The sequence below is a fragment of the Balaenoptera ricei genome, chromosome 3 (genome assembly GCF_028023285.1).
Source record: "Balaenoptera ricei isolate mBalRic1 chromosome 3, mBalRic1.hap2, whole genome shotgun sequence".
Taxonomy (NCBI): Eukaryota; Metazoa; Chordata; class Mammalia; order Artiodactyla; family Balaenopteridae; genus Balaenoptera; species Balaenoptera ricei.
The window spans coordinates 90,698,333-90,724,774 of NC_082641.1; the positions used below are offsets into that span (position 1 = coordinate 90,698,333).

General features: G+C 39.8%; 1 long non-coding RNA gene across 1 annotated transcript in view; it reads left to right on the plus strand.

Moving 5' to 3' along the window:
• LOC132363716 (uncharacterized) overlaps positions 1-13,789 on the plus strand; it is a 55,846-nt gene extending 42,057 nt beyond the window's left edge. The window contains exon 6 of the long non-coding RNA XR_009502647.1: positions 13,706-13,789. This is a non-coding gene — a long non-coding RNA (uncharacterized LOC132363716). The remainder of the gene's footprint in view (positions 1-13,705) is intronic.
• The last annotated feature ends 12,653 nt before the right edge of the window (positions 13,790-26,442 follow it).

Genomic DNA, 26,442 nt, shown 5'->3' on the forward strand with positions numbered 1-26,442 from the left:
AAGAATGCAGTAACTGTTATTTGCTGCACCCAGGAAAACACACACACGCACACCCCAATGCCACAAGCCACCATATTAGAGATATAATTAATACTTGCTATTCCCACCCTATTTGAAAGCCTGGTGTTCATTTATGTTAATAAAAATAAGATGCCACTATCATCTCCACCCTCTCAATTATGCTTGCAGGTGCAGCTGACATTTCCCTGCAGATTCTTCAGTAACAGCCATGGGGTGCTGCTCCCAGGTCCAGCCGTACTCTTTGCTTTTGCATTAGCTGGTCTGCACACATTCAACCCTCAGCTGCCCACAGCACAGCTCTACGAATCTTCAATCTTAGTTCTAACCCTTTCTTTGAAGGTCCTGGAGAGCAGCCCTTAGTGGCATGTCTGTCTTGCTCCCTGGCTCCTTTCCTTTAAGTACCCCCTCTCTCAGACCACACTTTCTCTTTGTCAGTGGGTATCAGCTCACAGGGCCCACCCCATAATGGACTGAACTAAGCTTTGGGGGAGGTCACTTTAGCTGTGGTGAGTCTGGCCTTGGGAATAAGCACAGACCTTACATACTGGTCCAAGGGGATGCCAAGCCTTTGGCACAATCACTTCATTCAGGTCACTCCTGCAGCCAGAGGAACATGACAGGCCCACACAGCACTCTCCTTGGACCGCCTAGACTCTGAAAAGCACTTCCTCAGAGCCTCAGATGTGGGGAAGAAAGTTCACATGGGACACCTTTATTCTTCAGCCTCACTGGGCTGGGCAATAGCTCTTAACCAATTGCACACGCTAGCTGCCTCCACCAGCCAGGGCCTGAGCGTCTAAGGGCAAACAGCAAGCGGTCTGGCTCATGCAGGCTTTTCAAGGTTCAGAGAAAGAGCAATGTCAAAAGCCAGAGGATGCACACAGGGTTCACTCTGTGCAGAGACATTTTAAAATGTATAAATCTTTTTTTATTATGTAGCTTTTCAAAAGGAGAGGAGAAGCACATGCACAGTAACGGATCATTTGAGAATGGGTATGTGTGAAAGAGACAAAGAACTATGAAAACTGCATTTCTCTCTTTGGCCAGACCAAGGGTACCAGCCTTTCCCTAATGCCATGTGGTCAGGGCAGCAGTGTCTTGTGCAGTTCCCCCCACTTCCCATTGCCCTCCCAAGACAACCTGGGGTCTCACATCATCATATGACATTGACAATTTGGGGAGATAATTAACATCCTAAGCAATGTTTGAGTATGGGCAGTAACACAGCTTACTCAGTTCTAAGCCATGACTTGAAATAGGAATCTGAATAGCTTTTAACTTTTCAAATATCCTCAGAACATTTAGCAGATCATCTCTGCTACTGATATCATAGGTTCCTCGATCTACGCTCTGATGTGAAATTAAATATAACATGTTTGAAGAGATCACATGGTTCAGGTGAAGTTTTATCTAAGACTGGATCAGATATACTTTTTATACTTAGCTATTTTCACTTATTTCTGATACCAATTTATAGCGTTTTGAGTGTAGCTGTTGTTTTTGCTCGTTTGGTTAAAAGATTCTCCATGCGCACATGCACACGCAGAACTGATATGCTGGCTGTTTCCATTATAGCCAAAAGCAAGCATGTAATTGAAAACACTTGATCTCTGCTTTTAATTGTTCCTTGCCCCTCAGATTACTCTGGGCCCTGGAGGACAGAGATATCATTGAGAGTTTTTCCAGGGAGAGCAGATTTAGGATGGTTACTGGGAGAGATGAAGTGAAAACATAAAATGGAAGAACCAAGAGTTCAATTGCCAGGTGAGAGATGTGGAGGTGAGAGGAAATCTACTCTCAGGAGAACTACAGAGGAGAAATGGACACAGAAGTAAAGAACAGGAAATGATCAGAGGCAGGAACTGGAATAAATCTACTACGCTGTTGATCAGGTGTGGACCTGCTTTAAAGAAGCAGATAGCTTTAAGGGGTGCAGAAATGCAGGGATAGAAAGATATGTTACCTTCTTCCAAGTGCATTTGTTGGCCATAGCTGGAAAAAAGATGTATGTACACAAAAAGGTTAATTAAGACAAAGATATATGCCCGATAGCCTCAGAGCAAATAGCTGGGGATTGTCGAGAGCTAGCAAATGATCACCATTTGGAAACAGCTACCTATCACAGGGAAACCCATTAGACAAAGCAACAACTCTCTTACGTAATGTTCTGCATCACCTGCAAGTGTGACGACTACTGCCACGTCCTGAACCGTTTTAAAAGCGTCAGCATCCTTCCTTGAATCCCCAGAAACTCTGACTCATCTTGCTAAGTGCTATGGACTGAATGTTTGTGTCATCCCCAAAACTGATATGTTGAAATCCTAACTTCCAGTGTGGTGGTATTAGGAAGTAGGGCCTTTGAAAGGTAATGAAGTCAGGAGGGTAGGTCCTCATGAATGGGATCAGCGCTTTTATAAGAAGAGACACAAGAAAGCTTGCTTCCTTTCTGCTCTCTCTGCCAAGTGAGGATACAGTGAGAAGATGGCTGTGTTCAGTCAGGGCACCAGATACACTGGCACCTTGACCTTCGACTTCCCAGCCTCCAGAACTGTGAGAAATAAATTGCTGTTTAAGCCACCCAGTCTGTGATAACTTGTTATAACAGCCTGAAATGATTAAGACACCAAGATTAACTAGTCATCTGTAGCTGTCTCTAGGCCCACAATAAAATCTCTTCAAATAGTAACAAGCTACAGGGCCTTGGACTGGCAAGCAGGCTGAGAGCAACACCCTTCTCTACTAATCGAAAGGCTGGAAATCCCTGGGCTAGAGTTCCCCCATTATGAATGCTGTGTATCAGAGATGGGACCAAAGTATGGTAGAGAAACAGAATATTCTTACGGAATCATACACTTTTTGTGTACACGTTAGTAATCTGTATATGAGCCCCTGTATATACTGGCTCCAGGGTTAATACTTCAGGTTCTCAACATATTCTCCCTTATTATTGGAAAACAAAAAGATCTTTGTTTTTCCAACTAGCATCCAAACTTTCTTCTTTTTACTACTTAGCTGTGACCCAGTGCTTTGCTTCTTATCCATCTACCACTTCCTTTAACCTCTGGAGTCTGATTTGCATCCTCGTAACTATATTGAGACTTCTCTCTTGAAAGTCACCAGTATAGTCCTCTGTCTTGTAAAATATAATTCTCCTTAACTGCACTATTTGACTCTTTGAAATCTGTTTCTTCTATAAACTTCTTGTTGCCTTGGTTTCTATGACATGATACTTTCTGAACTCTTCTATTTCTCTTATTCTTTTTCTGTTTCTTATTCCCCCTTATTGTTCTCGCTTTCTCGCCTCTCCTTCCCTGATCCTCAGAGATGGTGGCTCTTTAAGATTCCTCATCTTGCTCTTTGCTTTTCTCTCTTTGCAAGTTCCTCTTTGATTAAGGTCATTTATTTTGTATCTGCAGCATCACTGTGAAGATGAGCACTTCAAAATTGGAAATTAGCAGCATAAATTTTATGCTATAGTATAGGTCTAATATTTCCAAAGTAATAAACGTCAGTTTACCTTAAAGACAACATGTTATAATTCTTAATTCACATCTTTCCCCTTAAATTTTGTTCCCTCTCCCAACTATTTTAGTTCCCATCTTTCTAGGACTAATGTCATGTTAGACAGGTCCCTGCCTTATATCCCTTTTAGCCTCTCTGTTTTCTGTCCCTGCCACTCTTTTGATGTATCCCTTAAATTTGTCCCATCCATTTTATTCCTATTCCCACTGACCTCATCCAGGATTTTACTCCTTTTTGCCTAGTTTACTGCCAACGCAGTTCTGAACATGGTGTTGGAGACTGTGTACATGTGTGAAATGAGATTGGGGGGATGATGGCTGACTACCCTTACCCTTTCCTATACTTTGCCCATCCTTTTTTTCCTCCCTATTTCCCCAAAACTGTCTTTGGGCTGAGCCTTCAAAGGTGCTCTCATCAGGACAGCACTTGGACATAATGCAGCTGACCTGGTTCCAAACCACAGTAAGAAAAAATTAATTTACACATGTGAGAAATTGGGAGGTGTGGGAGGGAGGTGAACTTGGGGATAGCTTGGGACTTGTGAGGCTTGGTGAAATAGGGCAAGTCTCAACCTTTCTGTGCCTCAGTTTCCTAATCTGTAAAATGGGCATTTTTAGAGAATTTTTTTTTTAAGTTGAAGTATGGTTGATTTATGATATTGTGTTAGTTTTAGGTGTACAGCAAAGTGATTCAGTTTTATATATATATATATATATATATATACACACACACACACACACACATATTTTTCAGATTATTTTCCATTATAGGTTATTATAAGATATTGAATATTGTTCCCTGTGTTATAGTAAATCCTTGTTGTTTATTTTATATATAGTATTTTGTACACGTTAATCCCATACTTCTAATTTATCCCTACTTACCTTCCCTTTCCCCTCTGGTAACCGTAAGTTTGTTTTCTATGTTTGTCAGTCTTTTTCTGTTTTGTATACAGATTCATTTGTATTATTTTTTAGATTCCATGTGTATGTATAAGTGATATCATATAATATTTATCTTTGTCTGACTTACGTCACTTACTTGATATTCTATAGGTCCATCCATTTTGCTGAAAGTGGCAATATTTCATTCTTTTTATGGCTGAGTAATATTCCATTGTATATATATACCACACCTTCTCTATCCATTCATCTGTTGATGGACATTTAGGTTGCTTCCGTATCTTGGCTGTTATAAATAGTGCTGTTATGAACATTGGGGTGCGTGTATCTTTTCCAATTAGAGTTTTTGTCTTTTCCAGATATATATATCTATCCAGGAGTTGTATTGCTGGATCATATGGTAACTCAATTTCTAGTTTTTTATGGAATCTCCATACTGTTTTACATAGTGGCTGCACCAATTTACATTCCCACCAACAGTGTAGGAGGGTTCCCTTTTCTCCACACCCTCTCCAACGTTAATTATTTGTAGGCTCTTTGGTGATGGCCATTCTAACCTGTGTGAGGTGACACCTCATTGAGGTTTTGATTTGCATTTCTCTAATAATTAGCGATGTTGAACATCTTTTCATGTCCGAGTTGGCTATCTGTATGTCTTTTGGAAAAATCTCTATTTAGGTCTTCTGCCCTAAAATGGGCATCTTGATACATGATTCCATGAGGTTATGGTAAGGATTGACCAATGACCTTAATGTTTTTCTCAGCTTGACTAAAGTTTAGACAGGCTTCTTTCTGCCCCTTGGCCCCTGACCTCCCTCTCACCCAGGTCCTTATAGAATCCAGATAACCTATGATTTCCCACCATTCCACCTCTTAAAAACTCTCCCACCCTTTGATTCATTGGAGATAAGTTCAGGCTGAGTTCTAAAAAAATCGTGAAAATACCGCCATGCCATGAATCCCTGCTATGACTGTTATAATCCTTCCAGCAATACATAGAACAGAAAATGTTCAGAGAATTCTTGATTTTTGTCAAAAGGAAAAGTTGGGGGGTTAGAAAAGGGATGGGTCTTATCCAAAACTTTGAGTTTTCCAAAACTCAGGCAATGTATTATAAGTCATGAGATGGGCAGTAAACTAAAAGCACCAAAATTACCCCCTTCCTGAGCCAAAGTGCCTGCTGAGGGCAGAGTCCTCAGAAACCTGCTGAAGGGCAGGGGGAATGCAGACTAGGGGTTTTTTCATCGCTGAGAATAGGTCAGTTTTATAGAATTCCTTTAAGGCTATTGGTCCACACCCCTTTATACCTTGGATAATTCCCAGTTTTTAGAGTAGAAAAGGAGAAGTTAGAGATAAAATTTATAGTCATACCCAAACCAAACAAACAAACCCAAACACATACCCCCCAATTCAGCCATTCCCATTTTCATCCATTCTTAATTTGGGCCTGTAGCTGGGTCCAGCCGTTCAGTAAATGATTTGCCTCACAATAGCACTGCTGCTCTCTGCCTCAGGGTTATTTTCCCTGAGGACAGAGATTTCTAGGACAGCCTCAGTCTGGTGCCATCTTCCGCAGCTGTTGGTTGCCTTAGACTCCCCTCTTCTCCTTGCCAGGAATTAGGGGGATCTAGGTGATACTTGTCTCCCAGTTATAGCTGCCAGTGGAATGAATATTCACTGGGGAAAGAGAAGCCTTGTTACCAGGCTGTGGAGTCTTCTTTCAAAATATTTGACCGATTAATTCCCAGAAACCTGTTTGCTCTGAGATAAGAAGTGTGTGAGAGTATGGGGGCAGGTGGTGGTGTATTTACAGTGATGGCCATTTCTCAGTCATTCAACAGCAAGCATCGGCTGAAAATTATCATTGTGAAAATGACAGCGTCATAGGATTCAGGGCTACAGAAGGTCTGGGAAGGGACTGATCCAGAATGAGGGGCCCAAGACGATCCATGACAGACCCCAAATATAGGCAGGGAGAGAGGCAGCACTGGGCTCTCCCTGCCCGCTTTGGCATTGCACCAGGTTTAGGGTTCTTCGCCTTTTGACCCTCTCGGTCATAGTCAAGTTCAAAGAGATTCAGAACACAGGCTAACGACTGAATCTTCACTTGGACCTGAGCTTTCTGCTTGAATCTCTTTCTGTTTCTCTGTGATAAACTGTACTAGAAGACACCAACAGTGACCATTTAAAGCTTGTCTATTTACCTTTAATGTATTCTACCTCACTATGTCCATAAGTGCATCTGTTTTCGTCAGAACAGGCCCCAGCTGAGCCGGGTGCTCCTCTTGCTACTTTAAGCTGTAGGTTTCCAAGAGCCAGCTCCCTCTTCTGCCCTCCTTCCTCCCTTCTCAAAACACTGGCACATGTGAAATCCTCTGGAAGCTTCTCAACATTTTTATATTTAGAGTTATTATCCTTATGATCCTGTTGCCAAACATACTGGTCCCTACTGTTATGAAGCCAGTAAATGGGCAATAGTCTTCTTTGCATTTAGCTGATTCAGGTGATTAAGTTCTTGCTAATGAAAGGTAAGCAAATTTGTTGCGTAGAAATCCTGGGAAGTCTCTTTCTTCCCCTCTACTCTTCTTATACTGATGCAAAAAATGTGGCTGTGATAGCTGGAACTCCAGCAGCCTTTTTGGACTACGATGATGTGGCTGGATCCTAATAATAGCAAAAAGAGCCTGAGTCTCTGGTGACCATGGAGCTATCATTCCAGCCCAGGCCTGGTGACTTCCATGCTTTTTTTCTTATGTGTGTGAGAAATAAACTCTTATTAGCCCTTTCACCTCCAGTTGGAATATTATTTTTAATCTTATATTAACTACAGTATGTCAGCATGTGCAGACATACTGGGTTTACTTTTCTCCTATTGTTATTACATTTCTCATATTGTTATTGAATTTCTGTGGTAGCTCCTAACATCATTACATATCTTCTTCTATTTTAAATTTTCCCTTAAACAAACTTCAGTGGAAACCAATGTTCCAGAAACTATGCCAGACTACTGGAAAACAAAGATTAGCAATGTAATATTTCATGGGTGTGAGACATTCACCAGATCCCCCATTCTAAAGAAGTACAAGTGAGTGACATCAGATGAATATCACTACCATACAAATCAGCTTTGCTGTTGGCATCATAAAAAGAGTAGGCCTGGTCTCTGGCTTTGGAAAAGAATTTAGCCTAATAGAAAAGGAGAACAGAAGGGCATAAAATAATGAATATTTACAAGCAGCCAGGGAGAGCTAGATTAGTGCTTCTTTTCCTTTCAGGCTTATTGTTGAAAAATTAATAATCTCCTGGAGGTCTACTGTTGCAATAGAATCAGCAATGACCTCATAGGGAACCCATCTTTCAGATTGGGCTCCATCTTCCCTTCACTGGCTGGGTGCAATCCAAAAGCAGGATGACGATGAATGGCCAGACATCTGCAAAACAGCTTTTCTTTTCTCTAATTCTTGCAATTGTTTTAATATTTATTTGAAACAAATGTACTTTCAGTCCTTGAGCCCTATTAGAGTATTCTAAAAATATGGCTGAAAGTATGAAAAGGGAAAATTACACTTTTTTCTCACTTTCTCTAATGTAGGGTTTTTGAGGTTGGTTTTAGGGGCCAACATGTCCGATAAACACAAGCATTCTTTTTTTATAATTGAAATATAGTTTATTTACAATATTGTGTTAGTTTCAGGTGTACAACAAAGTCATTCAGTTATACATATATATTTTTTCACATTATTTTCCATTATAGGTTATTACAAGATATTGAATATAGTTCCCCATGCTATACAGTAAATCCTTGTTGTTTATCTAGTTTTTACATAGTGGTGTGTATTTGTTAATCCCATACTCCTAATTTATCCCTCTCCCTGTCCATTTCCCCTTTGGTAACCATAAGTTTGTTTTCTATGTCTGTGAGTTTGTTTCTGTTTTGTATATAGATTCATTTGTATTATTTTTTAGATTTCACATAAGTGGTATCACATAATATTTGTCTTTGTCTGACTCACTTCACTCATTATGATAAACTTTAGGTCCGTCCATGTTGCTACAAATGGCATTATTTCATTCATTTTATGGCTGAGTAATATTCCATTTTATGGCTGAGTAGTATTCCATTGTATGTATATACCACACCTTCTTTATCTATTCATCTGTCAATGGATGCTTAAGTTGCTTCCATGTCTGAAGCCAAGTGTTCTTGATGCTTATGAATGGGTACTGAGTCCCGAGCCTGTGAGTATTACTGTGATACTGACTCGTCCCTCTTCCTCTTCTCCTTACTGCTCTGGCTGCTGGCTTTGATCAAGTGCATATTGTGTGCTAGGTAGTACATGTGTTCTGACTTTACATGAATGATCTCTTTTAATCCTCAGCCACTCTCTGAGGTTATATAACCACTATTTTACAGATGAGGAAAGCAAAGCTTGGAGAGATGTTGGAACCTATTCTAGGTCACTCAGCCAGGAGTGTAGCCAGGGTTTGGATCCAGGCAGCCTGACTCCAGAACTCTTTGTTTTTAACCATGACACTGAAGTTTATATGAGCTCACAAGTATATGGAAGGATCAGAAACTTGTCAGGTCAGAGAGTTAGAGCCCCAGGGGCAAGCTGCCTCTCTGTCTTCTTCCTTCTGTCACACCTATATGGGAGGCTACAATGAGGGAGAAAACTGGAAGAAGAGTTAATTTCAACTTGGAACATGAGAGGCCATCTCTTTGAGTTGAACTTGGCCCAGGCCATGCTGTGATTCCCGTGGTGGGCTGTGTTCTATGACCAATAAAAGCATCTAATACTCTGTCACTGATTGGCCTTGGCCTCCTGGATGCTTGAAGGTAATTTTCATTGCCTTGGGACTGCAGTGACCATCCATTACTACAAGGAGGAGTAAGAGATATGCCCTGGCCTGTTGTGATTCTTCCTCTTCTGATGTTTTCTCTTTTCCTTGGAAGCTGAGAAATAGTCTCTCTGCTGGGTCCCTGTCCTTGGCCCTCATGCCTTTGGGCCAGCTGAAAGGATAACCCCTCTGAATGGAGGCCATGCTAACACACAGATTTTATCACTGTGGAAGACTGTCTGGGTCAGGGATCAGGCTGATTGTACTCACAAATAAATAAAGAAAAGTGATGGCCTTTGTGTTTGCTCTTCTCTCTGCCAGGAATGTTCTCCCATTCTTATAATTCAGCTCTCAGTGCAAACGTTACCTCCTCATCCAGGATTGCTCTGGGCAACCACCTTAAATATCTCCCTCCAATATCATCCCACAGTGTTTAATTTCCTTCAGAGAAAGTGCTTTTATTCTCTGAAATCACAAGTTATAATGATATATCACTAATTATAATGATATATACTAGTTAACCACTAGTATAATGATATGACTAATGGTATATAATGATATAACAAATGACTAAAGCTATAACTAGGTATAGTCTCCTTGAGGACAGGGGTCTTTTGTTCAACACTATACCCTCAGCTTCTAGAATTAGTGCCTGGCATACAGAGGGTAGGTATTAAATATTGGTTAGATGGATGAATGATTGAGTCCCATTATTTTCTTTGGATAGGACTGGCAAAAACAGTCTGTAAAATGCAACTAGAGATGACAAAACTTGTGCATAGATTTAGTATGCATTTCCCTTTACAATAAAGTTCAGAAAGTGGGGAGATTCTTTCCTCCCCTCACTGACCAATATGTGTGTTATATTGTGTGGCCAACCAACTTTCTTCTAAGAGTTCTGAGAGAGGGGCTATTGCACTCCCTCCACCCTTGCCCCCCATTCTGCCAGAGCAAAAATGACAAACTCTTTTTGAGCTAATTGCTCTGTTTGATACAATTGTCTTGTACTTTCCTGCGTCATTTGTGTGTGTGTGCCCATGCATGTACACACAGGTGTGGTGCCATCGAACATATTCTCTGTGCTACAAGGTGCTTTCATATCTGTCCTCCTGACAGATGAATCCAGCAGGAGAATGCTTGTGACGTGGGCCAGATGCTGATAACAGTGGGCCAGGAATATTGCCAAGCAACTCCCTACTGGAACATTTCCTTACCAGATAGCACCCAGGCATGAGGGGAAGCCATCCTGCAGATTTCAAAACAGGAAGGCAAAAATAAGATAAACTTCCTGTTGCAACCCAGAATGAAGTTCTTTGTATAAAAGCTACTGCCATTTTCCACCTCGTGCTACCTCTAGTGCTACCAGGGGACCTAACCCATGAAGAAACACAGGCATTTTAGGTTCCCAATTGATTAATCCTACAAACCATCCATTATTCATTGCAGACCTGCAGTGCTCAGCTTCAATGCTACGTGCTCTAGGGGATACAGGTGACATGGACCTGCACTCTAGGATTTCATATTCTGAGAGGATATATGAGACCAACTCTATTTAACACAGAAGAGAATTAAGGCTAAGTTGGTTTTCAGGACAATATTGTATTGTTATAGCATTGTTTCAGGTTTGTAAATCTTGTGTCCAAAAAAAGATTGTAAATTACAGGGATGCTGTGAAATACTTCTAAATTTTTAGTGACAGCAACGTGTGCAGTCCTGGGTACAAAATAGACCCTCATGGGGAAAAAATGGTGGTTTGAATGTTATGGAGCCCTATAGAAGTTGGTCCAGGCCGCTTTTTTTACTAATTGAAAGGAAGGGTAGGTGGGGCAGAATTTCTGTTCTAATCCTAGGGCACCTTTCAAGAAAAGAGTCACATGAGCCCTCCCTAGAAGTGCCACTGAATTGCTGAAAGAGATTGGCTTCGAGTTGACCCAGAAAGTTTCAAGGTGTCCCCAGAAAAGGTGACAGCTATGAAAGTGTCCAAGTCCTGTCTGGGAGACCAAATAGTGCTTTGGCACTTGGTATCCTGAGCTCCCTAATTAGTTACACTGTTGCCAAACTCTCAGGAGCCCTAGCTCTGTCAGAGGCCTGGGAAGCTCTGCCTGACCTCAGTGCCATTGTCTGCCTGCTTTTGTTGTTGGTATGCCTGCTCTTTTAGTGAGTTTAAGTTTACCCTTCTTTTGTTCAATTCCTTTTTCTGACCAGCTGTCCTGAACCTCATTCAAATGCCATGTGTGTGTTTTTGAAACCTGGCCATTTAATTCACAGAAGAGCCTCGGGAAACTTTTAGGTTTCAGGTTGTGCAGGGGTCACATTGCTTTGAGTCGCAGCTTCCAACTGATGTTTAAAAAAGACTAAAAGCACGACTCCAGCTGCACCTTCTGAGTTTCACCAGGTGTGTTAGCAGAAGATGGCGAGAAAAGGAGTCAGACAGGTTGGAATCATATCACAGTATTTCAAATGGATTTACTGTACTTGTACTATGGTATTTCATAGGTGGTTATTAGTGTTCATCACAATAAACTGAAAATATAGGAAGAGAGGAATAAAAAAGCACAGTGAAAATGATGGATCGTGTGTTCCTGGGACCCCCAAGCTGAGAACTGGAGAGTTCAAGATTCTAACGGTCTCTTCTTCGGGCTGTCCTTCCCACCGAGGCTTTTGTAAGGTCCCCTAGTTTCTGCAGACCTCTACACCCTTATCTGTCTAAAAGAAGGAAAGAACACAACCCAAGTTTCCAGAGACTTAGGCCTATGAGTGAATGACTCAGAGGAGAGATCTGGAAGTTCACACTGTTTTGAATCTCAGTAATAGAAGTAAGGAACATCTCAAGTGGTCTCACACCATTTTTTTTCCAGAGCACTGTTGCAACCAGCTAACCAGAAAGACAGTTATTTACCGTTTTATTCTGAAAACGTTTCTTGGAAATTAGATTTTTTTTTTTTTTAGTCAAACCTTATTTCCCACTACCTCTTGTTGAACACTGAGGCATATGTAGGACAACATAGGCTAAAAGCTAAGAGAAGTAGATGGAATGAGCGTCCCTGAGTTTCCGTTCCAGCCAGAGCCTCACTGGTGTGCACACCTGGGGTTCCTCTTCTGTATTGTCCTTGGGATCTGCTCCCTTGAGTACAGAGTTGTCCCTGGAGAATTATGCGATTGTTACAAAAGATGTCATGTGCACGAGGGAGTGTAAAAGTTTAAGAGGAAAAGGGTTTTCCCTTTAAAACAGAGGAAGCTAGCGAGCATGGCACTCACGTTTGCAATCAAACCTTTTCCCTCACCATTTTGGTCTCTCTTGGTTCATGGTAAGAGTTGTGCTTTTAGTTACATCTTCTATACTTCATAATGAACCGCTAGACCTTGAAGCCAAGCCATGTCAAGTTGAAAGTAGTTTAAGCTCTTCATTCATCTAAAACTTCATCTCAACACAGAACTTGTATTTTCCCTGAAGCTTTTCAAATTGACTCCTTTTGCAGGGGAAAAAAACCTTTGTATGCATTAAGTTCTTTGGACTTCCCTAGTTTTATTTCCTAACTGGCGTATTGTCATTTCCTCTGTCATACACAATCTGGCCTTATTGTATTCCTTGCCATTTGGTCTCCTCAAGTAGCCCAGCTTCATCAGCCTCTTCTCTGACTTTGAGAGGTTTTGCCTTATGCTGAATATAAATGACCACATTCCAGTTCTATGAAAAACTAGAGAGTTTCAGAGTTTATCTGGTTTGCTCATAGTATTAAACTTCAAGACCATACTCTCGACAGCTGAGGTCCAAAAAAATGATCAGAGCTAAATTTGGTAAAGACCAAATTTGCTGGCTATTAAATTCTTCAGTTGATTTTATATTTTGTAGTTTATTCATCTTATCTTAGTTATCCTTTCTTGGGTCTCTGACATTCCATCCAGCAAAAGAATAAATGCCCTCTCTGTTTAAGTGATTTCATTTATAAACTGGAGAAATTAATAGTACTTCATTGGGTTGTTGATAGATTAAAACAGATACTACATGTTCAGTATTTAGAACCAGTGCTTGACATATGGAGACTGCTCCAAAACATTGTTATTATTGTTGTTGTAATAATTATTAGATCTGTTATTGAAATGACATTTGGTTCCAGATATCAGATGTTAAAAATGTTGAGATCATTTATGACAGAATAGGACTTTCTGAATATACCTAAGTGATACTGAGGCCCTCACGGCATATCCTGCTGGCATCTCGGACTAGTCACCATCATGTGACATTAGTTTGCCCTCTCTAATTAATAGCATTGCTTTATTACTCTTTTTTTTTTTTTTTTTTTTTTTTACTTCATGCTCCAAGTATGTGTCCTTGCTTAGGCTAATTACATTGTGTTACCCTAAAAATGCCTACTTTTTTATCAACAACTTTCATTTTCCCTGTTTTGTTTGTTTCACAGGGTCAAAAGGAGTCTGAGATCATTTAGATCCTCCCTACCATCAGACTGATGCCAATTCAGTCACCTCAAACAGGTAAGACGTTCTTTTAGAGTACCTCCAGGGAAAGGCACTGCACAACACCCTTTGTAATTTATGTCAAAATACCAAATAAAATTTTCGTTTGACAAATATCTTCAAGTCTTATTAGCTTTGCTACTCTTTGTTCTAGTATGATTCTTTTAAGACACTTAAAACAATTTCTCCAAGGAGCATCCTGTGCTTTTTTGGTCTTTAAATGATATCCCCACCGATTTTTCCATGGAGTTCATACTATCTGTTAAATTCAAGTGACAGAAAACCCAATTCAAACCTACTAAGAGATTTAATATATAATTTAACTGAGAAGAACAGAACTAGGGTGGTTTCGGATCCTGTTTAAGCCACCAACAGCACCAGGATTGGTTTCTCCTCTGTGTCAATTCTCTACACTCTTCCCGTTGGTGCCATTCTCCTCCAGGTTCTCTCTTCATTTCCATAAGATACTACAACAGTTCTGCACGTTATTCTCAGCTTACACTCCAGAGGGAAAGAGAGAATCTTAGTGAAACAAGTTTAGATATTTACAAACAGCATTAAGCATAGAAGTGTGATAGAGAATTGGTGATAAGGTGAGCTAGGCAAGGTGGTGGGGTAAGGACTTCTGGAAGGTGTTTTTTGAATTCAGGCCTAAATGAGAAAACAGCCATGAAAACATCCTGAGAAAGATTGTTCAAAGCAGAATAAACAGCAGGTGCAAACGTCCTGAGACAAAAATGGGCTTGACCTATTCTAGGGGCAAAAAGAAGGCCGGTGTGGCTAGAACTGTAAATGAGGAGGTTTGGAAGAAGGTAAGGTCAGAGGTGGTAGGGTCACATTTTGTGGATTCCTGCAGACCATCACAAAAAGGAGTTTTAATTTTTATTTTGTAGTAAAATAAAGCCACCGGCATGTTTTTAGCCAGGGATGAATTGGTTTGAATTAGCTTTCAAAAGCTAAATGTGGTTGCCCTGAGGAAGACGGGCTATAGGTATGTTAGCCTGCTGCCCCCAGGCTCCCCCAGGCTCCCCAAAGTCAGAACTAAGGCAAGAATGTGCACATAGTGTATATAGAAGATGATCCCAGGGAGCCTGAGTGAGAGACCTAAGTTCAAGAAATAGCTATATAGAAACTAATACAAGTTCCAGAAATAGCCACCTCATTTCTCACCATCTCTGATTAGGTTACTTGCCGGTTCTCTGTAGCAATCACTCAGGGAAATCCTCTGATTGAATGTGACCTAAGGCACATAATAACTCTGGAGTCAACAGCCAAGCCTTTCCCAAGCGTGGGAGCTAACCGTGGGGGAAGGGTGACGGCTCAGAGAGGAACTGAGGCACGATTACCAGAAAAGTGATGAATAGGTAATAGATGCCATAAATAATGAATCATCTTCATAGTTCCTCTTCCTTAAAATCCATAGAAGGTTGGGTCCAAAAATAATGGCATCTGGGTCTTATATATTGGAGCTTCTTTATATTATTCTTCTATGATATGGAGTGATGGGCTTTTGGTTTTTATTGTATTTAAATAATACAGATGAAAGAGCACAGATACACAGCATCGATGGTAGAAAAATGTTGACAATAGGAAACCTGATAGCAAGTTTTAAGAAGATACTCTGCAGGACTTGATTAGATGGCATTATTACAGTAATTTTTGCTGAGCAATCTGTTATAGGGAAGGATATTTATTTAGCATTTTATGCATCTGTGAAAGGAGGCTTATGTTTTGAAAGAAGCACTTTAAATATTTCATATCTCTCCATTAATTGGGATCTGAATATATCATAAAATAATCTTTGAACTAATTTCAATTTCAGATTATTTTCAAAGAACCTACCTCTTATTCTCAAAAAAAAAAAAAAAAAAAAAATGCGAGCTCAGAGAACACAGGAAAAGTTCTGATACTGGAGAGCCTGACACCATAGTTGAAGATAAAAGAGTGACACATCTGTGTGTTTGTGTTTGGCAATCACTAACAAGGTAAGACTTGGGAGAGATGTGCCTATCTTTCCATGAAGCAGAGAGTCAGCAAACACAGAGAAAGAACTCAAGCCAGGAAACATTTAAAAGGATCCTACTAAAAGATAAAAAAAGGGAGACCCCAGACTGTGAAAGATAATATTGTTCAAGGTATGTGGAAGCAGTCCCAGTAAAAGGAAAAAAAAAAAAACAAGAAATAAAGGCACCCCAAGCAGAGAGGAATAATGTCGCACACATAACTCAAAGGTCATATGGCTGTGCTACATCTTCTTGGAGAGGTGAAAGAGGAAGGAGAAGAAATTATTTGAATTTGGACTAGTGCCCATAGGCTGTCCTGCAAGGATAGCTCTCCCCTGGAAGACTGGCCAATGTTTTTTTGTGGAAGCCTGATTTTCTAAAAATTAATTTCACTATCCTGGTCTTATTTGCTACTTCCTTTAGTGTCACTATTCAAGTATAAAAACTTGACATGTTATTGTTGAAGGACATGTGTTCCTTCCTGGGGTGTCTAAGATTTCCCACTTCCTCTCTCATGGCCCTAAGGAATTTCATATCCCCAGGCTTGGAAGCTGTTTATCCTAAAAAAGGCTGTCAAACTACAGGTGAGTTTGACAATATAATTTGTTTTTCAATATAATTCTCACTCTGTGGGGGCCTGTTTAGTAAGATCCGTTACTCTGGCCCCCAATCTTCAATACAGTCTCCAAATTGGAACCTAAGCCTAAAGATGTGATAGAAAAGCAATGAAGATAGATACAAAACACAGCTGAGACTCTCAACGTAAAACAAAACAAACCAAACAACCGGAAACTCTACGTTGATTTTGTGTTTGTTGACGTAAGAAACACTAGTTGCTGTGACAGCCAAGTCCTGAAATCTCTGTAATTTAACAAAGTAAAATGTTTTTCTTGCTCATCTCGGGGCTATTCTGGTCTGCACGTGAGTGAGTGGGTAGGTGGAGGAGTCAAGTGAGAGGTGATTCTGTTCCACAGGACTATTAGGGAACCAGGTTCCTTGCTTCTTGTGTCTCTGTCTTTTGGGACCACTGAGTCTTCTCCATTAAGCTAGCAGATGAGAAAAGAGAGCTAACATCTCATTTGGCGAGAGAGGTGGGTGGGGAGGGCCATCAGTTAGGCCTGAAGGTGATGCACATCACTCCCACTCATATTCTATTAGCCAGAACTCAGTGCACGTGACCGTATCCAAGTGCAAGAAAATCGTAGTACCATTGTTTTACCCGGGGGTACCAGCAAGCTCTACCACAGGGTGCTTGGCTGCTCTTGCTTCCACCTGTTCACTGTCATTCAGACCATCCTCCAACTGGTGGGCCGGAGAGGACTAGTTCTAGAGCAGAAGAGCCAATTGCCAAATTTTCAGGAATTTTGAAAGCTGGTTGTTAAACACAGCCATTATTAAAAACTAAATTATACAAACCTACTATTTTAAAATGTTTAAACCTACTATTTAAAGGTTAACTACTACTTTAAGATTAAAGATAAATACGAAAACCCATCCGTTTTAAAATTATGTTACCACTTTTTTTCTTAACTCAATTCTTGAGGTTACGAATCTCTAAAGTATCTGCGTGGTGGAAGCACCATAGAACAGAGTGCTACTGTGTATCTTTCCCCAAATTCACATTCATTGACTTTACATTGGTAGCTTGAAATCAGCCGGTATGGGAGTATGTTCAGTCTGGCAATAGGCAATGCTACAAATCAGGGGATGATTTATTGTTCAGTTGATTGTCTGGACTTCAGAAAATGTTAATAATTCAGATTAAATTTAAAAGTATCTTATGCTTACAGCCTTTACATAGTGGATAGGATAGCACCTGTATTTGAGGAAATATTCTTCTAGTATTAAACCCGATCATCTAATTCAGCAAAGAAGTTGTTTGCCTCACTGATGAAAGAGTGAAGTTTGAAATATGGTAGTGCTGAAGCCAAAAGTGTTTTCTATTTAATAAATCAAATTTGTATAAGGATGAAAAACAGTTTAAAAGTAAGTCACACATCAAATTTAGTGGCAATAAATATATTAGGTAAAGTTAGTGGATTGGGATGCTACTCTCATTGTCAAATCATGGTTAAATTGAAACTATAGGTTGCTCAAGCATATAAGAATTCAGCAAAAGTTTTTTTATTGAAGTATAGTTGATTTACAATACTGTATTATTTTCAGGGTACAAAAAAGTGATTCAATTATACATACTTTTTGCAGATTATTACCATTATAGGTTATTATAAGGTATTGAATATAGGTCCATATATGTGTATGTATGTGTGTGTCTGTGTGTGTGTGTGTGTGTGTGTGTGTGTGTGTATGTATATATATATATATATATATATATATATATATATATATATATATGGCACATCTTCTTAAGCCAATCATCTGTTGATGGGCACTTGCATTGTTTCCATGTCTTGGCTATTGTAAATAGTGCCGCTATGAATATTGGGGTGCACGTGTCTATTCAAATTAGAGTTTTTGTCTTTTCTGGATATATGCCCGGGAGTGGGATTGCTGGATCTAGTTTTAGTTTTTTAAGGAACCTCCATACTCTTTTCCATAGTGGCTCTACCAATTTGCAGTCCCACCAAGAGTGAAGGAAGGTACCCTTTTCTCCACACCCTCTCCAGCATTTATTATTTGTAGACTTTTTGCTGGTATCCATTCTAGCCTGTGTGACATAACTTCATTGTGGTTTTGATTTGCATTTCTCTAATAATCAGCAATGTTGAGCATCTTTTCATGTGTATGTTGGCCATCTGTATGTCTTCTTTGGAGAAATGTCTATTTAAATCTTCTGCCCATTTTTTGATTGAATTGTTTGATTTTTTGATATTGGGTTGCATGAGCTGTTTGTATATTTTGGATATTTAACTGCTTGTCAGTCACATCGTTTGCAAATATTTTCTCCCATTCCATAGGTTGTTTGTTCATCTTATTGATGGTTTCCTTTGCTGTCCAAAAGCTTTTAAGTTTAAGTCCCATTTATTTATTTTTGCTTTAATTTCTTTTTACTTGGGAGACTAATCTAAGAAAATATTGCTACAATTTATGTCCAAGAATGTTTTGCCTCTGTTCTCTTCCAGAAGTTTTATAAGGTCATAAAAGACCTTATATTTAGGTCTTTAAACCAATTTGAGTTAATTTTGGATATGGTGTGAGTGAGTGTTCTAATTTCATTGATTTACATGTAGCTGTCCAGCTTTCCCAGCAGCACTTGAAGAGACTGTCTTTTCCCCACTGTATATTCTTGCCTCCTTTGTCATAGATTAATTTACTGTAGGTGTGTGGGTTTATATCTGGGCTCTCTATTCCATTCCACTGATCTATATGTCTGCTTTTGTGCCAATACCATGCTGTTTTGATTACTGTAGCCTTGTAGTATAGTCTGGAGTCTGGAAAGGTTATGACTCCAGCTTTGTTCTTTTCCCTCAGGATTGTTTTGGCAATTCTGGGCCTTTCGTGGTTCCATATAAAACTTAGGATTATTTGTTCCTTTAATTTTAACATTTTAACAATATTAATACTTAGCTATATCAAGTCCTCTTCCAGGGCCTGTCTGCCTGAAATAAAGTGCTTCACTGTTACACACTCTTGTGGCGCCACCCAGTACATGCGCTGACAATATCTGCCTGGCTAGACCCATCATCTCTGTGCATGAGCTGACAATGGTCTTCACAGTTTAGCCTGGATCACACCCCAGGTGCCCTGGTCTGTCTCTGCACAGCTAGACCAAACGTCTGGGTTGGGAAATGTGGCAAGGCTGCAGCCACCAGCAAAGGTCTCTTTCTGCCCTGATTGTTAGCAAGCCAGCACACGTGCACTCCTCTTGAGGAGAGTCTAGGCTTCTCCAGCCCCTCTGTCCCAGAAGATTTCCCACAGGCAAGGGGGCTCCCCAGGGCGAGGGTCTCACTCCCTTACAGATTCCACCCAGGGGCATCATTCTTGTCCTGGTGACCCCCAACTTTCTTTTCCTGCCCTACCCAGTTATGTGGAGATCTTTCTTGCAGCGTTGGTTGCATAGGATATCTTCTGCCAGTTTCCAGTTGGTTTTCTGTGAGAATTGTTCCACACATAAATATATTTTGATGTGTTTGTCAGGGGAGGTGAGCTCCACATCCTCCTACTCAGCCATCTTGATCCCTTTCCCCCAGCAAAATTTTTGAGAATCTCTTGGCTGTAAGGAATTAGCAATAAAGAGTATTTAATATTATTGTTATTTGTAAATTGTGGGCTACACATCATTCATATTAAAATTTACAATAAACATATATGTGTATATTATATGTATATATAGATATCCATATATTATGTGTATACACATTTTTCCCCCTGGAGACCTGTTGTTAAACATTTACCAGCATAACTGCACCCACCTCCCATCACAGTGGGTGAAATTCTCAGCACTTTTCCACTGTTACCTGATCTCCTTCTCACTTCCTTGCTGTTTCCCCTATTTCCTTCCTTTCTTCTCCCTTTACCCATCGTTTGCACATCTTATTTCTTCAAAAATCACCTCAAGTGTTTTTGTATTCAGGGATTCTTTCCTGGGTGAGTTTTCACCTTACCTTACCACAGTGAGTTCAGGTATCCCTTCTTTATATTCCCACAAATGCCTTATGGACTAACTGCTATTATGATTTTCATGTTTAGCATTGTCTCACTTTTTGTTATAGTTGTAACTCATTTAAATATATATCTAAGGAATATATTGTTTTAAAATTTATGTAAATTATATATGTGGATTCTTCTAAATCTTCCTTTTTTTTATTCAACATTTTGGGTGTGATAGATATCCAAATTGAAGCCTGTAGCTATAATACACTTATTTTCACTCCTGAGTGACATTCCATTGTATGAGTCCACCTCAGTTTATCCATCCTCTGCCTACACACATGTAGATTTTTTTCCAATTTGTCACTATTAAAAACATTTGCCTCTCAGAAACTTGAACATTATGACATGAGTTTTCTATAGTTTTCATGCAAGTGAAGCCAAAATTAAACTTTGTAAGATGATACCAAAAAATCTTTTATATTGTTTTATTAATTAATACTTCTACCAGCAGTCTATGTGCATTCTTATTGATCCACATTCACTCATTTGCTTTGACCATTTTTCTACCAGGTTTTCTTTTTCTTATTGTTTTTATTGAGCTTCCATTTTCATTTTCTTTGTGGTATATTTTGATAACCAGAAGTTCATAATTTTAGTGTATTCAATCAGTCATTTATTTTATGGGTTAAGGAAATTCTTTCGACTCTTAGTTTATAAAGACATTATTTTATATTTTTTCTGAAAGTTCTTAAAGCTATGCTTTTCTCTTTTAAGTCTAATCTAATTTTAGATGACTAATTCTTTCCCCAGTTCCATTTATCAAAGGGTTTATTCTTTCCACCCTGATCCATCATATATTATGTTTCAGTATATGCATGGGTCTGATTCAGGGCTATATATTCTGGTTCATTAGTCTTTATCTGCCTCTGCACTAATGCTATGTTATAATCCTAATAATTTTTTTAAAATCATCATATTTAGAAAGGAGAGCTGTTTTATCTTGTTCTTATTCAGGATTGTCTTGGTTATTTGGGGCCATTTTTATTCTATATCCATTTATAAGAAGCTTGTCAAATTTCATGAAGTACCTCACTGACAACTGTTAGGACTTTCATTTACTCTTTAGTAGAACTGTAAGAAAAGTGACATCTTTACTTTATTAAATCTTTTTCTATGTGGACATAATCCTCTTTTCCTTTCCATAAGTCTGAAATAGTTACCCCATCCTGCTCAAAGCCCAGAATTACCTGGAGAGTGCACTGTGCTCTTTATAAGATTTTCAGGGCCCTCATGGTCCAGCAACCCCAGGTCTAAAAGACAATTTCTCTCATATGGGGATTGTAGGGATGATCCATTTTCCCTCCATTCCAAATTATAAAACTCGTTACCCCTGATGTTGGGAGTGCTATTGGATGACAGCCCTCAGTTGCCTTACCCAAGGTCATGACACCTTCTGAGGTCTAGTGACAGTTCTATGTGGGAATAAAAGGCCCAGTTCTCTCAACCCATCTCAGTGCTGAAGAGACAGCCCATCTTTTGGATCCCCCACTGGGAGGCTGAAGCTTTCAATAAGACTGTAGATGGAGGTCTACTTCTTCATCTTCTCAGTCCTATTCCTTAGCTTTACTCCACAGGTGTTGTTCCCAAGGGCACATTCTAGTAAACCTCCTGGTGCAATCTCTGTTAGAGTCTGCTTCCTGCAGAAGTCAACCTGTGACATTTTCCAAAAGAAGAATTAGGGTCTAATTAAAGAAGTTGTTTCACTGCTAGGTGGAGGGACCTCAGAAAACTCACCCTGTAGAGTTACTTCATGGATTAATATCTGTGGTGTTTCTCATGCTTCCCTTTTCTGAATGGAACTTTGTTTGGCTGTTATCCTTTTCCCACTGCTCCACTGTAGAGTGGCTTGTCTTCCACAGGGGTGAAGGAGAATGTGACCATAAAAGGGTATCATGGGGAAGTTTCTTTGGGTAAATGAAACAGTCCTGTATCCTGATTATGGTCGTAGTTACATGAATCTATACGTGTGATGACATTTCATAAATCTAACCTTTATTTTATTCCATAAAAGAACATGTAAAAACAAGTGAAATCTGAATAAGATCTGTAGTTTAGTTAATAGATTTGCACCAAAGACAGCTTGCTGATTTTGATCATTTTATTATAGTTATGTAAAATGTTATTTGAGGAAGCTGGTTAAAGGGTACACAGGAGCTCTGTACTATTTTTGCAAATTCTATGTAAGTTTAAAATGATATCAGAATCAAAAGATTTTTTTAAAAAGCTTCTTTTCTCATTGCCTTTAAACTCAGACTCATGGTAAATATTAATGTAAAAATTATACAAAGCTTTTAACGAGAGTGAGAGAAGTCTTTTTCCACACTCTTAGCTACATAAAAGGAGGTGTAGGTTGATGTGTGAGAGGGTGCCATTGAGTGTCTCGGTGTCAGTCGATTATCATGGTAGGACATTCACTTCATGTTTAACACTACACTTTGCTTCCAGTTCCTCGGCCACTGAGACTCTACCATGTTTGACCGCCAGGCCTCCCATAGACTAGGTTTCCTATCTCTGAACTTCCCAGAGGCCACAGATTTGGGGACACTTTGGGATGGGAGATAGGTATAGGAGAGAAACAAATCCTGTTCCCAAACTTATCATCTTGTTTGGGAAGTAGAAGATGGCCACCTGAAAGGATTTGGCAATCTCAAAATACCACATGAAATAACTATAAATGAGTAGGTAAGTAAATAAATGTGGGAAAAGGAAGAAAAAGGGGTGAGGAAGAAATATGAGGGAAGGGCCTAATTCTAATCAAACTAGATGTAATGCTTAAACAAGGCCAGTTTGGTCTTGTGGTGGATTTAAGATGACCGAAAATTCTTTGGCATCCCTCCTGTCAAGAGATTGGGTCTCTTTCTTTTCCCCTTCAACCATCTGGTTTGTGACTGCTTTGACCGATGAGGTACAGTGGATATGATGCTATGCCAGCTCCAGTTTAGGCTTTAAGATGACTGGCAGTTTCCTGCTCCCTTGAGGCCCTGAGCATCCTTGTAAGAAGTTCATATATCCCGTGGAAGAGACTACATGGTTATGTAAAGGGGGTGAGTGTAGTTCAGCTTTCCACATGCCCCTGTTAAGGTGCCATTCATGTGACTGAAGCTGTTTTGGACCCTGAAGACTAGTCCAACTATCAGCTGAATACCACCCAGTGACCCAGTCAGCACTTGAGGACATAATTATCATCTAGCTGAGCTCTGCCCAAGTTCCTGACTCACACAATTGTGAGATGGGTTTGATCAGGGAATGAAAGACCTAAAATAAGTGATTTATTATAGAATTAGACATTACAATACTGTGAGAAAAGTTGGGGAAGTAAGTCTAGCAGGGATGGTTAAAGGATCAGAGAAGTCACTAGGGGACACGAAGGAAAAGAAGTCAAAGAGTCTTAGTTTGTTCACACTGCTATAACAAAATCCCACAGAATGGGTGCTTACAAAAACAGATATTTATTTCTCATAGTTCTGGAGGCTGGGAAGTCCGAGATCAAGGCACCAGCATGATCTTATTCTGCTGAGGGCCCTCTTCCTGGTTCATAGCCAGTGCCTTTTCACTGTGCCCTCACATGGCAAGGGTTCTCTCTGGGCTTCTTTTACAGTGGCACTAAATGACCTAATGGGAGCCCTCATGACCTCATCACTTCCCAAAGACCTGGCCTCCTAATACCAACGACTTTGGCCGATAGGATTTCAACATATCGATGTGGGGTTGGGGGACATAAACACTGAAACCATAGCACTAAGGAAGGTTCTTGCTTCTGCAACTGGGAGGGGGTATAATCACTGTTGGTCCCCAGGACAAGCAGTAGGAAGGAAAAGCTAGATGTAAAGCAGGGATAGACTGCAATCTGCAGGACAAATGGAATCCATAAGGACAAACTGGAACTCGCATGAGTTTCTCCCTATATCTAACCTCGATGATGGGGAAGATCTGCAGAAAGATCTGGGGCCCTTTGCTGCAGAGTTGCACAGGTACCTGAAAAAAAAACGAAAGATTTTGTAGCAGTTGAAGGGCTACAGTCCCAAGTTGCTGCTGTCTGATGCAGTGAGGTGAACCATCAAATCAGCAGCAGAAGGCCTGAGTTTTAGAGACTCCGCTTGAGCTTAATGGCTGCTACTACACCCCACCTCCACATCGTGTGCAAATTCTTCTGTGGCAACACTAACGTGAACCATACAAGGAAGGGAGACCTGAGAAACATATTGGGTTGGCCAAAAAGTTCATCTGGGTTTTTTCATAAGCTGTTACCGAAAAACTCAAATGAACTATTTGGCCAACCCCAGCAGGTCTCACTTAAGCTAAAACACCTGTTTTATATTTTGGTTTTCTACTTCCTATTTAGGGGCTTAATGATGGTCAGAATAGGGCTACATGGGCCTCTTGGAAGAACTGAGTGACTTGGGAACTACCACAAAAACACACATTTTAGAATTTAATCAATGGAAATCAAGACAAGGAAAATGAGTTGGATGTTTTAATGAGCCAGAGGTATAAATGGAAATGACAGCTAGGATCCTTGGCTCTGAGTCCCCCTTCCTCCTTTATACCAAGTTGAGGAAATAGCAAATTCATTCATCTCACTGTGTCTTATTTCACAGATCCCTGAGAAGCTCAAAATTATTTAAATGGCTTCTTTTTCTTCTCAGAGAAATGTTTTTTGCATTACCTATTTCCTTCCGGGCAGGACTAAAAGTTGCATCATTAGCAGATATCACTATTTTCATTTCTCCTGAGGGGACTTGATGGGTTGGAACTTAAGCATGAGTATTCAGTAGAGACCATACCCTGTGATTCAGGTTAAATGTGACATAATTCCATAAATACTCAGCCTCTTCACACCAAAGCAGCATTATCAAATATAGAAGGTTTTCCTTGGCTTTCTAGGATTCAGTGTGACCTCAGAAGCTTGACACTTTATGTTTCTTTCGAGGGCAAACTTGAGCTTTCCTCTCTTGTTGTGTTCATGTCTAATGAATGTGTTTTTCTTGAGAGGCTTTGATGTCAAGTTATTTCTCACCCGGAGCTACACTTTAATGTGTTATCTGCAGAGTGCAACTACCAGAGCTTTACAGTGTCATTAATTAGGTAGGCGTGGGAGCTGCTGCAGCAAAGGAAGGCTGGAATCTTTTCATTTTACTATTAAAGAATTCCCATTGGAAAAGGAAATGGGTTGTTTTTAGTTTTTATTTGGTCTGTGGCCTTATAAAGAAAGGAGAGAAGAAGGTTTTCCATTTACATTGTGCCATTATGGGATTTCAAATAATATACTATACAAAGGTGATTACAGTTAATTTTAGTCTTTGTGAGAACTCAGCTACCAGGGCCAGTCTCTCTAAAGAGGTTGGATTGCACAGAGAACAAGAGAAATTACTGGGTTCAGAATGGCGGGAAAGTAGCAACATCAAGGAAGACAACTTCTCCCTTTTTTTCTTAATGTTTTGGGAGAGGATTCCAACACTGTTCTTAAGTTATTCCTAATGCCAGTGGGATGACTGAAACAGACTTTCAATTCTTGGGATTTCTGAGCTCCTACAGGTTAATGAGCACCTAGACTAATGGCTCTGTTGAGAATTTAATTTAGAGTTTTATGTAAGGTAATATCCACTTCCATGGGAATAAATATTTTTTATCTACACATAGGGTTTAGCTCTTAGGATTAAAACAAAGTCATCTATTGAGTAATTTCTTCTGCAATTTCTTGCCCAAACTAAAACAGCAGCAAAATCCAGCCCAGCCTTGTGATGATGATGATGATTATTAACACCTTCATTTCTCTTTCAGTTCAGAATAGCTTATTCTTTAGAGCAAACATAAACTGATTTGAGTCTATGCACAGGAGTATCATAAATGCTAAGAGAAATGCTACTCTGCATTAATGAATGCATTGCATTCAAGTCAGCTAGTAGTCTCTTGGCAATAGAAATGTTACTGGATGTCATTATATTTGGATTTAGCTTTTGTGACCTTTAGAGGCTACCTAACATGGAGGGTGAAAGAAAGACATATCTTATTGAGCAGACAGTGCACAGGGTAAGACAGGTTGCAAAAAGCTATTGCTTTCATCA